Source organism: Mastigoproctus giganteus, chromosome 1, assembly GCF_048544385.1.
Source record: "Mastigoproctus giganteus isolate SK-2022 chromosome 1, ASM4854438v1, whole genome shotgun sequence".
Classification (NCBI taxonomy): Eukaryota; Metazoa; Arthropoda; class Arachnida; order Uropygi; family Thelyphonidae; genus Mastigoproctus; species Mastigoproctus giganteus.
In genome coordinates this window covers 163,756,621-163,771,993 of record NC_143575.1, presented here as the reverse complement: position 1 = coordinate 163,771,993, position 15,373 = coordinate 163,756,621, and the positions used below count along the sequence as shown (strand labels likewise).

At 37.8% G+C, this 15,373-nt stretch overlaps 1 protein-coding gene across 1 annotated transcript in view; it reads right to left on the bottom strand.

Moving 5' to 3' along the window:
- AQP (aquaporin) overlaps window positions 1–14,520 on the bottom strand; it is a 118,038-nt gene extending 103,518 nt beyond the window's left edge. Inside the window, exon 1 of the mRNA XM_090374822.1 lies at window positions 14,262–14,520. The gene's annotated coding sequence lies outside the window, so the exon portion shown is untranslated. The remainder of the gene's footprint in view (window positions 1–14,261) is intronic.
- Window positions 14,521–15,373: the final 853 nt, after the last annotated feature.

Here is a 15,373-nt window from a genome sequence, read left to right as displayed (position 1 = left end):
CCAATCCACTGCAGGATGAAGGCCTCTTCAGCAACTCTCCAGTTAATTCTGTTTTGTGCAATGGCCATCCATTTACTGCTCACAAACTCTTTGAATTTCATCTGTTCATCTCCGTTGTCTTCCAGGTTTTCTTCTAGCTCCTCTTGGATACTATTCTGTTATTTTCTTAGTCCATCTGTCATCATGTCTTCGAGCTATGTGTCCTGCCCAAAACCATTTTAGTTCTTTAGTTTTGATAAGAATGTCCTTTACTTGAGTTGCCAGCTTAATCCATGTGTTTCCCTTCTTATCTAACAGTCTGATTCCCAGTATAATTCGTTCCATTCTTCGCTGTGTAGTTCTTAGCTTCTCTTCCATTCTTTTGGTGAGTGCCCAAGTTTCACTTTCATAAGTCATGGTGGGGAGTATATGTTGGTTCGTTATTTTACGTTTCAGACAAATTATGATATTTCTCCTCAGTATGTGACTATATTTCCTGAATGCTATCCATCCAAAATTTATTCTTCTCTTGACTTCCAGCCATTTATCATTATTACAGCTAATAACTTGTCCCAGATAAGTATATGACTCCTCCTTTTCAATTACTGCTCTTTCAATCATTATATCCCTTTCTGTGGCATACTTATTCATCATTACTTTTGTTTTAGCCAAATTCATCTTCAGTCCAAAATCCTTAATTCTTTTCCTCTAATTAATTTTTCTAATTTCCTTAATTCTTTTCCTCTAATTAATTTCTCTAATTTCCTTAATTCTTTTCCTCTTAAGATTTTCCTCTAATTCTTTGGGATCGTGGCTTATGACCACAGTGTCATCTGCAAATCGTAAATGGTTTAGGTACTCTCCATTCACATTGACTCCGTTTTGCGACCAGTCCAATCTTCTGAAAGCTTCCTCAAGGGCAGCAGTAAACAACTTCAGAGATATTGTCTCCTTGTCGAACTCCTTTCTCAATTTTCAATTTACTACTGTCTTTGTCTAGTCTAATAAAGGAGGTAGCATTCTGATATTTTTTCTTCAAAATCATAATTATTAATATCTTTATTGCAGGCAGTGATTGGATACATGATTGCCTGATGCAATAATACCCACAACAGCGACAATGCTAGGGGTTTAACATGAAATAACTAATGCAAGAAAAATTACATAAAACATATATTAGGACATAAAATATATAATTACATATTTTTCATATAAAATTAATATTAATATGTGAAATGAAAAGCGATGAAGAGACGATGGTAGTCACTCGGTTGAAGTCGAGAGCTGCTCCCTGATGATGCGTCTTCTGTACGATTTGTTCTCTATGAACTTTTTGTAGTCCACATCTATCTCCTGGACGTTGTGGAGCATGTCCATGGGCAGGAACCTATCCCCTATCCTGAGCCTCCACGCCACAGACTGAAAAAAAGGCAGGGCTCTTAAGGGTTTCGTGGGATCCTCCAATTGAACATCTGCCAAAAATTTGGCGTATTGACTTCGCCCACTATCATTTTAATTGACACAAGCAAGCGAAGGGCGAATATCCGTTTGGAGACTTTTCTGTAATTTAGAAGTTGGGTGATATCTGAAGTATGTGTGAGTGGTGGCAGATTATGCTTGAAGAGGACCCACCAAAGAAGCCAGTACTCATCAGTTGCATTGGTTTTTAGCGTGGTTTTCGTTGCCAACGCCCAGATTTCTGAACCGTAGGTGATGACTGGCTTCAGAAACCGGTACACTGTATATGTATTGGAGAGTGTACTCGGGCTCTGTGACATGAAGGAGGTGTTGTTTGGCAAGCCATCTTGATCTGCAGACCTTGTTGTGAATGTCTGCAACATGGTGTTTGAAACTGAGTTTAGGGTCGAATATAACGCCGAAATCTTTGTGCTTGATGACTGGGGTAATGGGGGTTCCATGAATTTTCAGGTTTAGTTGCGTTGAGTTTGATTTGAGTGAAAATACCATTTGTGCAGATTTTTTTGGATTTATCTTAAGAGAAAACTGTGCCAATTATGTAATCAGATTCTTAAGGCTGTTGATAATGGTTTCAGAAACAGAATCAGGTCGGGCGGTCTCGTTGATCCGATAGAGGCGCTTCAAGTCGTCTGGATAACTGATAAATTCTGTTTGCTGGCACAGGAATGGGTGGACGGCAGCCGTAAAGAGGAGCCTTGAAAGAACCCCATCCTGGGATACACCTACACAAACTTTCCTTGTGTAAGATTTTTTATTCACCGTCAAGTGAAGGACCCTGGTCGTAAGTAGCGACTTCAAGAATTCCAGTATATTGCCTTTTATCTGGTATCCATCCTCACAAAGTTGCAGAAGAGGCTGGATATCTATGCTGTCGAATGCAGACTGGATATACAGTTAAACAATTGCCATCTCAGCCCTATCTTGTAGAGCCCCCAGAATGGTGTTGGTGGTTTGCAGTAGGTTGGTAATGGTGGGCCTGCGTTTCAAGGCATAGTGAATGTATGGTGATTCACATGGCAGAACCTGGTTGGTTAGGATGGGAGTAAGGCACTTCTCCATGACTTTGAGGAGACATGAGGCTTTCATTATTGGCTTGAATTGTGAAATTGATGTCGCTTCTTGTGTTTTGGGGATTGGTCGGACAATATATTGATTTCAGGCTGTTGGGAAACTTTGCGTTGTGAGGATTCCATTAAAGATACCTAGGAATGCATCATGATGAAAACACTAACGCTCTTAAGAATGAATTGGGGGGCCCCATCATATCCAGTGCAAGACGTTGGTGGGATATCATTGATGGCCTGGATAAGCTCTCTTTTTGTGATGATGATGGAAGCGAGGATACCTTGCTGACAACTGTTGTGAATTGTCTTTAGGTCTGACGCTGATTTTGGCTTAAATCTTGTGATGTAGTCTAGCTATTCGATTGGATTAAGTTGTTGAGGGAATTCATCATGCCTTGCCTTAAACGGTGGCTTCCCAATATTGATTGTTTTGTCGATGTAGGCTTTAATGGCTTCAGATTTGCTTCTATTGAACTGGACACGGGCTCTTGAGTATTCAATTCTGTCTAATGGGTCTGATTTTGCTTTCCATTTTGCATGTAGTCTTTGTTTATTCTGAAATTTAAGGTTGAGATCTTGGGTCCACCATGCTTTGCTTAGACAGGAGATCGAAACTGTTTTTGACGATGCAGTTCGAGCAATAGACTGCAGCCAGCAGGTAAGAAAGTGCTGCCCGAGCTGTGGATGATATTGGTTTAGGGCTTCCCAAGGAAAAATGGATGCTGCGAAGCAGCAATTCTCTTGATTGAGGAGAGAGGGGCTAATCACTGTCTTCTTAACTGGTGCCTGATGTTGCCGGGATGCCCTGGAAGTAATTGGAAGAATGAGGGCTACTGGTAGATGGTCTGACATGAAGGCTGTTTCAGGTTGGCTGTCAACGGTGAGGGTGTCTGTTGCAAATATTAGGTCTAACACGTTAGCGCCTCTGGTAGAGAAAAAATTCTGGAGGGTCAGTCCTACTGCAGCCAGATTAGAAGATAACAAGCTGCGAAGACTGTGTTGGCCTGAGCTAATATTAAAGTCTCTACACACAAGTAATGTTGCTTTAGGGTGGCATTGATTAATTATCCAGTTGGAGATCTCTTGTAAAGTGTTCTTTACTGTGGGGGGGAGATGTAGACTGTGCACACGTCAAGTCTGTGGCCTTGAATGCTGAGTGAGGCTCTTGCTGCTTCAAACTGTTCTGTTTTTAGAGTGGCTGAGCTAGTCAGTGAGAATTTTTGTGTGTTGAAGAGAATGCCTACACCACCACCACCAGTCATCCGTTCCCTGGAGGCAAAAACGCCCGAGAAGCAAGCGTGTTGAGAGAATGCTAGGTCTTTTTCATTGGGGGACAGCCATGTCTCTGTGATACAAATGATGTCATACAACCTTGACAAGAGAAGAATTTCCATTATCTGAAGTTTATTTCTCAAACTTCTAGTATTTTGATACAAAATTGCGCACATTAAAGAAGTTTGGATGTATGCCCTTGTTGGAGCTCTGATGGCCTTAATCAATCGTCTATGGTTCGTTCTGGAGGTAGTTCTCACCTCAGTCTTCATATGTCTTCCCTCAGGCGTTAGTGGTGAGTAATCATGTCGCTGGCAAGCATCTGTGAGGGTGTTTGAACCTTTAAGAAGGTCCTGTTCAGTATAACCGGAATATTCCTCCCCAAACTTAGACTTTCATTATTTGTAGTTTCAATCCGTTGGGGATACTGCATCCAGGTAGAGGTACGCTTTGTAGTGTAGAAGTGTTTCACTAGTGCCCCTTTAGGCCAAGAAGATGCAAATGGGATATCTATGCCTTGTCTTTCCAGTGCCCGAAACATTGCCTCATGCTGTATGGAGTCAAATGCCTTTTCATAATCCACAAATGCCAGGCATAATGGTGTTTTATATTCATTTTCTTTCTCCATTAGCTGTGGCATTACGTGAAGATGATCCATAGTTGAGAATCCTGTCCTAAAGCCAGCTTGCTCTTTCGGTTGATTCTCATCAAATATTCTTTCTAATCTGATAGTAGTGACCCTTGTGAACAACTTGTAGATGTGGGATAACAAGCTAATTGGTCTGTAATTTCCAATTTCTGATTTATCTCCTTTCTTATGCAGCAAAACTATGATTGCATTATTCCTCTCCTTAGGCGTCACACCTTTTCTAATTCATTTTATGAAGAGCCTTGCCAGTTTTGTGTCATGTCTCTTCCTCCCAATTTTAACAACTCTACAGTAACTTCATCTTCCCCCGGGGCTTTCTGATTCTTCATTTTCTTCAACGCATGTTCTACCTCATCAGGAAGGATATCAGGTATGTTATATGTGTTACTAATTTGCGATCCATCTTTCCCCACTGCTGGCATCATGCCCTCGCTCCTTGTATAACTCTTTATAATAGTCTTCTGCTATTTGAATTATGCCTTCTCTGCTATTTATAAGTACACCACAGTTATTCTTCAGTTTCAGTATCATTTGTCTTTCTGTATTACTGCTCTTGACTGCTGATTGAAATCCTTTGTTTTCCCTTAATGCTTGTTTTACTTTTCTTGTGTTAAATTTTCTTATTTCCTCTCCGAGTCTCTTTCTAATGGCTTTGCATAACTCAGTACACTCAATTTTCTCCCTGTCAGTGTTTTTCTTGCTCTTCATTTGTCGTCTTCGGTTCATCATGACAAGTGTTTCTTGACTAATTTTTTTCTTCTTTGGATTTCTTTTTACGTATAGGTTTCTTGGGCTTTATCACTTTCAGAAAGTTGTAATATTCCTCGTCGAAAACTTGGTCCTGAGCTGTCTGCAGAAGCTCAGACTTGTTCTTAAGTACATACTGCTCTTTCTCTTCTTCTGTTATCTCAAAGACCTTTGTATTATTTACTCGAGTCAGTTTTTTCCTTTCTTTTCTTACATCTATATCAAGTGTGCATCTTACCATTCTGTGATCACTTCCAACATTTACCTTGTTTAGGACAGTAACATCATTCACGATATATCTTCTGTTAGTGAGGATGAAGTCGATTTCATTAATTGTTAATCCACTTGGGCTCTTCCATGTTCACTTTCTGTTCACCCTTTTCTTGAAAAAAGTGTTCATTATTGACATTCCTCGAAATTCTACAAATTCCACAAGTCTTTCACCTCTTTCACCAATTCCAAAATTTCCTATATTTCCCCTTTCTGCGTTGTTTTGTCTCTTTCCAACCTTAGCATTGAAGTCCCCCATAATGATAGTGTAGTGAGTTTTCTGTTCATCTAGAAGACTCAATTTCGGTATACATTTCTTCAACCTCTTCATCGTCATGGCTCGATGTTGGTGCATAAATGATTATACCTCTTAGAAATCCTGAGTAGTAGTCTTGACACCCTTGTAATGTACTTTTGAATTCCAAATTTTTGTTTTTTATATCTTTATGGACCAGAAAGCCAACTCCACCTTCACTCCTTTCACTGTTTCCATTGGCGTACAGCAGATTTCCATTTGATAAACCTATAAGTGATTAATTTCTTCTTGTTTCAGCCAAACCGATGATATTCCAATTCATATTTTTTAATTCCTTTTCCAGCTCTGATATCCGGTGAATACAGGATATTCACCGATCGCTCATCGGTGAATATCCTGTATTCACCGATGAGCGATCTTACGTTGCAACAGTCCAAGTTCAGTTTACGTTCATGGCATCCTGCTCGTACCCAGAAATTCTTAGCACCCTCTGCTTCCACTCTGATCCTCTCGCTGCCATAATAGGGGGAGTGAAAGCCGCCGGGGACTGAGGGCCATTTGTTTCGTCTTACTGTCATGTGCTGGAAGGTTTGGTCTTTTCCTCTTCAGGCTGACCAGGCGTCTTGAAGAGAACCACTCTACACGTTCGTTGCCACCTAAGTGACATAACAGGGCCTATCATCGAGAAGGTGTGCATGAGTTGATCTTAGGAGGCAGGCCAACCGGACTTCTCCTAAATCTTCTGAAATAGAAAGATATTGGAATAAAGAAATAGGAAGACAGTGTTTTAGACTGTCTGATAACACACAGAATGCCTGTTCCACTCCTATTCAGCGAACCTACATTAATATAATAATTATTTATTTATTATTATTGTTTATACATTTATATTTACGTAACTGTTTGATATATCTGTATCAATAACAATAATTTCATAATTTAATTATTTTATTATGAATTGTTATAGGTAAGATCCAGTGAATTACTGAAACACATTCATCGTTATACCCCGAAAGTGAAAATCACCCCAACAAATTCTGCTGTGTGTGTTCTGCTCTTTCCTAGTTCACTACGCCGTACGGTCATGACGGGTATTCGGTAAACTTACCAGTTGTAATTTGGCTGTCCTCTAGTACCAGAATAAGTAGTGGACACCATATATTATTTGTGCCTCTTGTTCGAATGGACTACGTAGCTGGTAGAACAAAAGGAAAAAGTCGATGCCATCTTTCATATCCATGATATGGAGGGAGCCGAAACACCACGATTGTGATTTTTACTTTTGTAACATGAATAAAACTGGGTTCTCAGCGAAGAATAAGCAAAAGATTGTTTATCCGAACCTGGATTCAGTGATGAGACCAATTCCTCACGATGACGGTATGCCACTTCTTGTACCTAGAAGGCGAAATGGAATGTGATGAAAGTGTGATTGGCGGAGAGCTGAAAACTTCAGCTGATCCCGAGTACGCATCGGACAAATAGCCATTGGATACGGAGCTATTTATCCATGAAGAGCTGAATGACCTCATTAGAGATCTAGCCTTCTCGACTCAAAACTAAAGCAAAGCCACTTGATTATGACTATATATAATGCCACTCTTATACTACGTGAAATTAATAATATAACTTATTAAGCTATTCACCTAAACTACTATACATTAAGGTTACGTTTCAGGTATCTTACCGATACCCATCATCAGACCGTGCTGCTGACAGACTCCTCTTGCCGATGCTCCCACAACTCCTAGGTATGCACATCAGGTTCTGGGAACATCGGCAAGAGGAGTGTGTCAGCAACATGGTCTGATGGTGGGTATCGGTAAGATACCTGAACGTCACCTTAATGTATAGAGTAGTTTATGCAAATAGCTTAATAAACTATATTATTAATTTCACGTGATATAAGAGTGGTATTAAATATAGTAATAATCTTAATGGAAAACAACTACGTAACGGCCTTCCCTAAGTATATTACAAAACCACTTGGTTAAGAAGAACGCCAAAGAGTCTCATCGAAAAAGAATCCAAGTTTTGGTGACATTTCTTTACAGTAAGCAGTCTACTCTTCCTACTGCTGCCATGATATCACTGCGGTTCTTTTCCAAAGTATACATTACACTTGAATGGCGCCTCTTCATCGACTCATCACAGCCAAGTTTGAAAGCTTTATTCTTGCATAAATAACGGGAGCTTAAAGCCCTCTTTGCCTACTCTATTCACCTAATGATCTCATAACTATAACGCGAAAATACTAATCGGAGTAGCAGTTCAACATAGCACTCATTAATTAAATATCTGTAGTGACCTCAATCACTGGGTCAGATTAGAATGACTGGCTCCTATGAGACAGCCGTTCTACCGTTCATTACATTAGGCGTGACTGGCTGCAAAGCACATTGAGAATGTGTGCTGTTTAGGAATACAGTACATTAAGTGAATACAAAAAACAAATTTTCTTATCCGCGTATTCGCATCATCCTTTTTAATGGGAATCTATCTGTTTTATGTAACTTAATGACACCCAAAATATACGGAAATCGATCAACAAATCAGTGTGTAGGATACTATCAATCTTTCCCTCCAATCTTAACCTCTATATCCATTCTCAGCATGTCCTGATTTTCGGCACTGGATTTTTATGCAATACTGGGTGAGCAGTTAGCACAGAGAGAATGAATACATTAGATTATGGAATACTGTATTTTTGAAGGGCGGTAGTCATAGAAGCCATGAATGCGTGTCTTTCTATACTTTAAAATAATTTTCCTCCTAATGATATTTATTCAGCCAATGGGAGAAGAGGGATGCGAGTTACGTGTAATACGTAACAGAAGCTGTGGTAAAACAAGCTTCGGTTTAACGAACTTAAATAAAATAATTAAATTTAAGATCAACTCCTCATTTCCGAAAGGCTAGTTGGGAATTAGCTACTCCTTCGCTAAAGACAAAATTTATCAGTTTGGTGTGCAATTATCATACTCAGTTTAATTCGACGCCGCCGCCCCTTATATAAGTCACCTGAGAAAGAGTAAAGATGCCCTCAGCATTTAGTTTGCCCAACTCTTTTAAAGTCTTCATTACCTCTGTGAGGCCGCCCTGCAACTAGTTACAGAACCATTGATAAGAATACCCACAGGGACACGGGTACAAGATGTAATATTGGCACTATCCGATATTCCTTGACCGACGCTACGTAACGAACAGAAGGTTGCGTGAAGGACGTGAACTGGGAAAAATGGTTGTACAGTACTGTAATTAGAAGGAGGAAAAATACTTATTGGAGGGGTCATGTTTTTAATTGATTTTCATTTTTGTTTAGTGAAAAAAGGTTAGGTTTTTCTGTTAAATAATAATAATAAAAATACATCTTTTAACAATAAAAACAGAGAAATTAAATATATTTTTCCGCTAAGTGAATTTTTCTTAATAATTCTTCATTATTTGATATTTCTTCGTAAAATTCTTCACAAGAATTACCAAAATTACATTTAACTTGAAGTACTGCTTTCAGCCAGTGTTGCCAACTCTTAATAATACTTCCCGCTAACCGCATGCTCAAAATCCGCTATTTTTAACACTTAACACGCCACCTTTTTAAATTTTCATTTGGGTTAAATCCTATTAATGGGCGTCATAAAAAAATTTAAGACCCTACATTATGTCCAGACAAAAACCTCCAATTTGCATATCAAATGCTGAGGAAGAAGTCAAAAATAACAACTACCGTTTAACAGAGTTGATGAATTTATGCAGTGACAAAATATTAATCACTGGATTTCTTGGTTGGCAAAAAATCACATTTTGCAAAGTACAGCTTTTGGTGAAGTTTGCAAACTTGAAATGCGGTTAACAAAAAGTAAATGTAAAACTGATATGTTTAGATGGGGTTGTAAGAAACCTTGCCGTAAAACAAAGAGTATTAGACATAAATCATTTTTTGATGATAGTACATTAGCGTAATCTCAAAATTTATTATTTCTATGCTTCTGGTCCTAAGATTGGTCTCAAGATCACATTGCTCTTGATTTAAATATCAATAAAAAATAAATAAATAAACAGTTATTGGAAAATGCAAAGATCTGAGGGAGATCTGCATGATATCAATAATTGATTAAGATAGTTAACTAGGGGGATTTCAGAAAATGGAATACCTATCGAAGTTGAAATTGATGAATCAGCATTTTTCAAAAGAAAATATATAATAACCCCAGGGACTCACATCTGGTGAATATGGGCTTGGGATACCCAGGGTCCTGAGCTGGATATCATCATCGTTCTTCTCTTTCTTGGTGATTCCCTTCTACTTCTCTCTCTCTCACTGAATAATTCAGAATTTTTTTTTTTTTTTCGGCTGGTGCAGCATAAGCCTCAATCTTCCTTGCACCGTATAACTAATAATAAAATAATAGAGGACGACTAATAGGAACACAATGGGTTTTTGGTGCATTCGAAAGAATTACCAAACGATGTTTTTTTCGTTCCGGTAGAAAATAGAGATAAAACAACTCTATTATCAATTATAAGAAAGAGAATATTGTCAGGCACAAGAATCATTAGTGATGGATGGCCTGCATATAAAGATCTTTACCGAGACATTAATTATACCCATGATGAGGTTATTCATCGCTATAATTTTGTTTCTCCAGATGATTCAATTACGACGAAGAAAAATAATCCAATGGCATTCCTTCGCGGTTTCAAAAAAAGGTGGGGCTAATTCATTAGAATTTTTTCCACATTTTGAGATTTGATTCAACAATTTAAAGCTATGAACCAACGGTCATATCGTTTGATCGCGAGTGTAACTATGTATTGAAATTGTTGTGGTTCCCCTCAGGGGATCCCTTAATAATATAAAACCGATTCTTCGCTTTATAAGGAAAAAAAAAAAAAACTATTAAATAAGATATCCCTAATATTTTTACAATGTATATCAATAAAACATTTCAATTATGAAATATTTATATTGTTAAATAAATATTTCTTAATTTAAATGTTACATTGCCAAAATATATAAAATGCTAAACGTATTTTAAATTTTTACATTTAAACTCATTCCGCTAAAAAACCCGCTATCCGCTATTACATATTTTAATCCGCCAAACCTGAAGCAATTCCGCTAAATCTAGCGGGAAAACCGCTAAATTGGCAACACTGCTTTCAGCGTTTCTACGGTCAGTTGTGTTTTTCCTTCTGATGTCCACAACTTATTTAATACCCAAACCCTTTCCGTTGTACCATTGGTTTCCCGCAAACATAATGCAAATGATTTGCATCATGTTTGTCATTAAGTATGGAGGCTACATGTCCAATGCGGGGCAAACGATTTAAATCCGGGACTGTCCCGCATAATCCTGGACGTCTGGTCACTTTACACAATGCTTTTAAGGGATGACGGGATTAAACTGAACCTTTGGATGCTCTAGTTAACAAACGAACGTGGGAGTGCAGTAGCACATGCGTTTAAGTTGGCAGTGGTTCGAGCTCACGTGATTGCTAAGTATTCTCTAAGAGATTGCTGTGTATTCTCTATCTTGTAAACTCCGCTGACCTTTATATAGTCGTTCTGGGGTATAAACAGATTTTTTAAAAATTGTATAGTTATTAAACTGTGCATGTTGATAACCTTTAAGTTTAATTCTTCCATCTACTATTATGTTACAGGATTTTGTCACACCACCGAAGAATTGGGTCAGACAGACGAAATAGATTGGCATTATATTTAAGAAAAGAACAGACTTTTAACATATTATAAAGAAGTTCCAGGCAAAAGGTAGGATTTTCCTAGTCTCATTAATATTGGTAGGCAAAATGATTATTAGAATAATTTCATTACGATCGAATAACTTAACAGCTGAAACAAAATTTCCTTTCATGATTATGCACACTAATGATGAAGAGGGGAAAGATGATGCTGATAATATTTAGACTATGCTCTTTTGAAAAATCTGCTTGATTATATGGAATATAATTTACTTTTTTACATAACTTTCTTTTACAAATATAGAGAAAACTTTGAAATTATTACGCCTTGACTTTGATAATGAAAATTTATTTAATTTAATTAATAAAAAAGAAAATTCCTCCATCGTATGGTGTAAATTTAATTACTGCAAACTAGGTACAGTAAAACCTACACCAATAATAGTTCTTAAATGGGAAGCCATTTTCCCCTAGGTGTATTGATAGAACGAGAGAATGTTAAAAAAAAAAAAAAAAAAAGGAAAAGAAATAATATCTTTATTGTAATTTACAGTAGAAGTGGACTACTTAGGCAGAAATCACTACATCACTGAAGTTTATCATAACGACTTTGGAGTTGGGTAATAGAGAGCAGTTTTCTGTTTAAATTCATCATCATCATCATCATCAGCCATTTTCAATCCACTGCAGGATGAAGGCCTCTCCAGCAACTTTCCAGTTCCTTCTGTTTTGAGCACTGGCCATCCATTTACTACTCAAAAACTCATGAATTTCATCTATCCATCTCCGCCTTTGTCTTCCAGGTTTTCTTCTAGCTCCTCTTGGGTACCATTCTGTTATTTTCTTAGTCCATCTGTCATCATGTCTTCGAGCTATGTGTCCTGCCCAAGACCATTTTAGTTCTTTAGTTTTGATAAGAATGTCCTTTACTTGAGTTTGCTGCCTAATCCATGTGTTTCTCTTCTTATCTAACAGTCTGATTCCCAATATAATTCGTTCCATTCTTCGCTGTGTAGGTCTTAGCTTCTCTTCCATTCTTTTGGTGAGTGCCCAAGTTTCACTTCCATAAGTCATGGTGGGAAGTATACATTGATTCATTATTTTACGTTTCAGACAAACTGGGATATTGCTCCTCAGTATGTGACTATATTTCCTGAATGCTATCCATCCAAAATTTATTCTTCTCTTGACTTCCAGCCATTTATCATTATTACAGCTAATAACTTGTCCCAGATACTGTTTAAATTGTTAGTGCATAATTTAAATAAAAATAAAATAGACAATCGCAGAAGTTAACACTTCCCTAGCTTATGTTTACAACTAGTTAATACTCAAGCCCCCCCCTTCCTACAAGTGAAATTGTGTAACTAACCTAATTGAAACTCTTCTCATTACAGCTGCAATAAAATTATAAAAAGCTGCTTATTTATTACTGGAAACATAGAATAACTTAGGAAGGAATGGCAAGCAGTTTCCGCTCGAAATAAAAAGATAGTTTAAACAGAAATCGCTTTTATCTAACAAGAGATATCGTTGGTAATTTGTAGCTCATCACGTGTGCGCCATTTCATTTCACCAAAAATATACTTTTAATAATATGATATACTGTATTTAAAATGCACGTACGTGCATGTTAAACGCATAACATTTGAAACATACCATTATAACCCATTTTACTTTCTTTTGAAAGTAAAATGGGTAATATGGTTGAAGTTGTGTATAGTTCGAGATGAGACGTTCGTAAACCGGGAGCCAGTGTCGTAACTATGCCAATGCAGCCAGTGCGGTGCATTGGGGCCCACTACCGAAAGGGGATCTCCTACCCGAAACAGAAAAAAACAAAAAATTGAGTAAAAATGTAAGTTATTATTATTAGCTATATGGTGAAAGGAAGCCTGAGGCTTATGCTGCACCAGCCAAAAAAAAAAAAAAAATTCTGAATTACCCAGAGAGAGAGAGTCAGAAGTAGAAGGGAATCACCAAGAAAGAGAATGATCATGATGCCTGACGTAGCCCAGTGGTCAGGAGCGAGAGTGCATAGCACGCGTTCCTTGAGTGGACCGGGGTTCAAGCCCGTGAATAATAAATACGATAAATATTTGTATTGACGATTTATTGTAAACTCTACTGACTTGGTTGTCGTGCCGGAGTATAAACAGAATATTTATTTATTTATGATGATATCCAGCTCAGGACCCTGGATGTGCCAAGCCCATACTCACCAGATGCGAGCCCCTTTTTTAGTTATGTTTATGATGAAATTTACTGTGTCTACGAACAATTTTTTTTTTTTTTTTTTTTTACACAAAGCATATTTATTGTTAGCTAGCCGCGCAGCACAAACGCAACTGTAGTGAATAGAGGTGAAATAGTATTAGCATAGCTGCTGCTGCTTCCAGGGAAATTTTTAAGGATTTTTTATTTTTACCAAAACAACTATTTTCAGTGGGGCCCACACTAAACTTTGCATTGGTGTCCACTTTTTCTAGTTACGACACTGCCCGGAGCTCAGTGAATATCAAATATAGTTATGGCAAAGTAAGTAGACTTCATTTGTTAATAACTGCAAGATACTTGTGTATTTAAAAACGATCGTTGTACACAAACTTTGAAACCCGAAAAAACACAAATGTAGAAAGAAGGCACGAGTCTGCCTTCTTTTTACGTTTATTAGAGAACATCTGTATGGAAAATATGCAAGTTTGAAACTGAAATTACATAAAGATATATTGCAACTATAAAAAAAAAAAATAATAATAAAATAGTAATATATATATATAAAGGATGCATGTTCGGCAGACAGTAAAACTGGATTGGGCTTCATACAAAATTCACCCACCTGGTTTTGAGCAATAATCCACCGAAGATTTATAAACAAATCAACCTCTTAGCCTAGAGGAAATTGTCTTGCCGATTAGCACATTTGGTAAGTTGATAAAACCTCCCCGTGTTCTGTTTTGCCCCGTGCCCAAATCCAATAGTACTCGTGGTAAAAGTTTATTCCTAGACAACCACGCGATATTTTTAGATTGGTGGAATTTGACCCCCTACAAATACGGCAGCCAAGTCTACAAAAAACACAAAGGAGGTTCTGCTCCATGCTGAGCTCAACATTAAATGAATTACAAACTTAAGTTTAATATCATTGATTACTGCGCCTGCGTGTGGAGTGAGGTATTCCATCAATTGATTCCACTTTGCAATATCTCTAGCGCATACCATTTACATGGAACAGATTGCGCCGGTTGTTTTGGAACATAATTTCCGTCTTCCCTCGACACTGTCACCATCTGTCGGCATCTCCATAAGTCAAGTAAACTAGTCTGCTCAGTACTTGTCAGATAACTGTAAAGAGCGTTCATCGATAATTGTATGTTGTCCCGGCAGTTGGAAGTGCAATAAAGTTTTAAAAATACAGTAGAACCCGGATAAGAAGTTTTCCAAGGGACTGGAGGTTTAGAACTTCTTGTGCGGGAAAACTTCTTAGAAGGGAAAGTGATCTAAGGGTATGAAATATTAACTACACAAATAAAAATGAAAAGATACATATACGTAAGTTAAAGATGCTTTTTACTGTACTATTTTAGAATTTATAAATATTTTACTCTGCGCATTACTAAAAAGGTTTTAGCGCTGAAAGCCTCACACTACGGAAAATTCACTAATCGAACAAGTTAGTGCTTAGCATCATTTTAGTTCGCAGTAAACCACCGAAGTAGGTGAAATGGCATCGTTTCTGTTATATCTCATATTGTGAATGCCTTCGCAACGAGTTGCCCTGATATTGAACTACCTCGAATAAGCAACACTTCGACAATGGATTCTTGTAAGATACTACCACTCCACCACCCCTGGGTGATGGTGCCCGCCGAGAATAAGTAACATTAGTCTTCTCCATTGCTGAAGCGTTGCTTATTGGAGGTAGTGCAATATCAGGGCAACTCGTTGTGA